The following is a 4,027-nucleotide window of genomic DNA, read 5'->3' as shown; positions in this document are numbered from 1 at the left end:
AAAAATATAAATTAGATATTGTTATAGAAAGTAGTTACAGGGTTGGGGCGCCTGGGTGGCTCAGTGGGTTAAGCCGCTGCCTTTGGCTCAGGTCATGATCTCAGAGTCCTGGGATTGAGTCCCGCATCGGGCTCTCTGCTCAGCGGAGAGCCTGCTTCCCTCTCTCTCTCTCTGCCTGCCTCTCCATCTACTTGTGATTTCTCTCTGTCAAATAAATAAATAAAATCTTAAAAAAAAAAATAAAGTAGTTACAGGGTAGATATTTTGATTTCATGATGCACAAGTACTTACGGACAAGATTCACTTACTAAATTTAAAATAACTACCTATTCTTTGATACTTCTTATAGATCCACATGTCCCAGAAATTTAAAAAAAAGAAGCTGTGTTTAAGGCAGAAAATTCAAATGTGAGTTGACATTATTTATGATTCTCTCAGCTGGTTGTTTCACAAAATATGGAACTAAATGAAAAATGAGACCCCTCGCATTGCTTGGATCCCAGCTTGACAAGCAACTTGGAATGGCAGATGCATAACAAGAAATGGAATATTCTACTTCAGAGGAAGAAGACATGCACACAACTTAGTATAAGTTCTTTACCCTAATAAAGTAATTATTCATTTGCAAATATTACCAAAAGTAAAAAGATTTATTTTACAGAGTGGTTGGTTTTTGTAATACATCAATAATGTTATATACTTCCCTATTCTCAATGCTTGTCTCATTTCAGTGGTTGGTTTCTCCCAAATAATTTAGTTTACATTTAAAGTGGCAATACAGCTTTTACTTAATGGATTTAAGTTATAATTAGAAACCAGTTTTATATACAGAAAATCCATAAATATAGAACATTTATTCCTATTTTATCCTAGGGCTATGCAAAAAATTGACTAAAAATTTTTCAATTGGGTCTTTGTAATAAACATGTAAATACATTATTTACAATGGATATGCTTTCTGACAGAAAGTAAACACACAAGTAATTTTGGTCTTCATTAGAATCCATCATTATATGTTCATTTTTGAAGATGATGTGATACATCATGTTCACTCAAATTTTAAGATTCCTGTTATACACATAATTCAAGTAATTATTTTCCTTGTACAATTAATGCTTTGTTCTGTATTTAAATTTCCTTTAAGAAAGATTCCTCGATCCAATAGCAGGGAGCTTTAGAATTTTTTTCGAATACAGCAAATGTTTCTGTACAATTATGTGCAATTTTCTTCCTTCTGGCAATATTATAAATACCAAGTAAATTAATCTTCGTTGTTCATATCCCACAGGTAATTCTTGAGTTATCTCACATGATGTAAGTACCATCTTTGTAGTATTTCATGGACTCCATTTGTTTTGTCATAGCTAGAACATCATGAAATCCAGTACTTAGGCCAGACATATGTTGAAAATATGCCTCTTTTTCCACTTGAATTGTTAAATTGTTTACTCCAGCATCTTTAAGTATTCCTGTAACCTGCTGTACAATTCTTTGTTCCAGCACATCTGATGTCACCTGTATATGAATTGTTCCTGCCACAACACTGGCTGAATGATGCAAAAAATGAGGGTCTCGTTATGATATTAATCCTTCAATTTTCTGTATCTTTTCTAAAGCAAGATGTAGCTCTTTTTCATATTCTGGTGGCAGTCTCAAAAGTAGAACCTGACAGGCATCTTTAATCAGTGGAACAACACTGAGAAATATTAATATAGCAATAAAGAGAGAACACAGGGGATCAGGAATGAACCATCTAAACTGCTCTCTAAGAACTGTGGATACAATTACACCAATACTGCCAAGTGTGTCTGCCAAAACATGTAGAAATACACCCCTCATGTTAGCATTCATGCCTCTGCCTGCAGATCCATGGCTGTGACCATGCCCATGGTCACTGTGTCCATGCATATGGTGGGAATGACTGTGATCAGATGAATGACAGCTTCCCTGAGAAGCTCCATGGTTATGGTTATGGGCATGGCTAAAGGCACAGATACCAATAAGGTTTACTATCAGCCCTCCAACTGAGACTGGTGTTAACATATGTGTGTCTAATTCCGGAGGATCAATTAATCTAGCCACTGACTCCATAAACACAAAAAAGGCTATTACCATTAGAAAAAGTCCATTAATAAATCCAGAGAGAATTTCTATTCGGCCATACCCATAGGAAAAAATCCGAGTTGCTTTCCATCTACTCATCAAGGCCGCAAAAAGACCCATGACCAAAGCAGAGCAGTCAAAGAGCATGTGAAATCCATCTGAGATCAGACCCAGACTATTGGTCAACACGCCATAGAATAATTCAACAAAGGTAAAAAGCAGATTCAAACACAAGAAGTAAAAGATCTGCTTAGAGTCATTCTCCTCAAGAATTTTAGTGATTCCTTAATAAACCTGGGGATCGATTGGGAGCTATGCTGGAAAGCATCACCCATGAAATTATAGAGAGGTGTTCCTTCAGGAGAATATCCAATTAGGGTGCCTTTCTGTCCTCTCTTGGAAGGAGATGATAAGATGTTGGCAGACAAAATGAAAAATATAGCACTCACTACCACTCCTCCAGACAGGACATGTTCAGTGCTTTCCTGGTGTGCTGCTTTGTTCAAAGCTCGAAGCTGGTCTGTTATTGGATGTGTCCAAAAATTTCCAAAAAGTAGAGCACTAATAAAAATGGGAAAGGATCCATAGCGGGCATATTTGGAAACTTCCATTTTGACTGAACAAATGGAATCGACATAGAAATCCAGGATCATGACAAAAAAGATAACTGTTGTAAAAGGCATTATGAGAGAAAACCAAGACTCGACTTTACTCTCAGTTGTCACAGAAAGAACAATGACCCATGGGCACAAGAGAAGCACAGAAACAAGATGGGATAAAGCTTGAAGACGTTTGGCTCCACCAACATCTACAGAGAGTTTTCTGGAAGCTTGTGATCTGCCACACCTAAGAAGGCAATGGCTGTGTAAAGCATGTGAGTTAGAGCACTGTCATGATGTCCTTCAGGGTGTTCAGCCATTTTAGCCATGAGATCATCATTGTCGAAAAGCAATAGGCAGATTACAGCAATAATGAAAAAAGCAGCCCCTCTTGTCTTTGCTGGTCCTCCTCCAGAACTAGTGAACAAAACACTGAGTAGTGAGATGACAACAATATCACTGTGTTCAAATAGCAGCAAAGTCCTTAGTGGTGCACAAAGAGTGAGGCCAAAAAACCACAAGAGTGAAATGATACACCCAGCAACTGCATGTTTAAATATTTTGATCCACTGGTGTTTGGTAATACTTTTTCCAGAAGAAAATGGCTTTTGACACAAAACCATAAAAAATGCAGTCCCGAGTTTTAATATAAAAATGAATTGAACAATGTGAACTGCTTTTAGGAGATCGTATGATTCAAAAAGTCCCACAGCCTTCAAAAATTTAGTGAAACCTAGTAACACAATATATTTTGTTAATCAAGCGCTGGGCATGTCCACCGGCCCAAGGCTGCCGCCGCCGCCGCCGCCGCCGCCGGGGCCGGCTAGCACCTCGCCGGCGAATTTCTCCTCCATTCCGGGGCTCAGGAGCCGCCGCCACTGCCCCCGCCGCGGGGTTTCCTCATGTCTCGCCGCTGCCGCGGAACAGCCGGCGCAGGCGCGTCACTCCCCCATGGCAGCGGCCCCGTCGTGTCCCCGCAGGCCCGACCGCCGCCGCCGCCGCTGTACCGGGCTCTGGCTCACAAGCACACGCGCGTCGGTTCTAGGCCGCGGGCAGTTCCAGCGGCGCCGGGGTCCCTGGAGGCGCACCGGAGCAGATGGTGCCAGGCCATGTCATCAGCTCGAATCTTTTAATCACAGGGCTGGTTCCCCTGGTAACCAGTCCCCATCTTTAGGTTGTCTAGGGGCTTTCCACAAGTCACCTTATTCACAACAAAAGACACCTTTATCAATCTCGTTACTTAGAAAAATCCTAAGGTTTTTAGAAGTTCTGTGCAAGGCCAAAGACCAAATATACCAAAAACCGAAATATGACACCAAGACATG

General features: G+C 40.5%; 1 pseudogene; it reads right to left on the bottom strand.

Annotated features, from left to right (window-relative positions):
* Positions 1-631: 631 nt before the first annotated feature.
* On the bottom strand, positions 632-3,641 carry LOC131814110 (proton-coupled zinc antiporter SLC30A5-like; annotated as a pseudogene).
* Between the last annotated feature and the right edge of the window lie 386 nt (positions 3,642-4,027).

Source organism: Mustela lutreola, chromosome 13 (genome assembly GCF_030435805.1).
Source record: "Mustela lutreola isolate mMusLut2 chromosome 13, mMusLut2.pri, whole genome shotgun sequence".
Lineage (NCBI taxonomy): Eukaryota > Metazoa > Chordata > Mammalia > Carnivora > Mustelidae > Mustela > Mustela lutreola.
The sequence above is the reverse complement of the archived record's forward strand: the minus strand, read 5'-3'. Positions and strand labels throughout refer to the sequence as shown.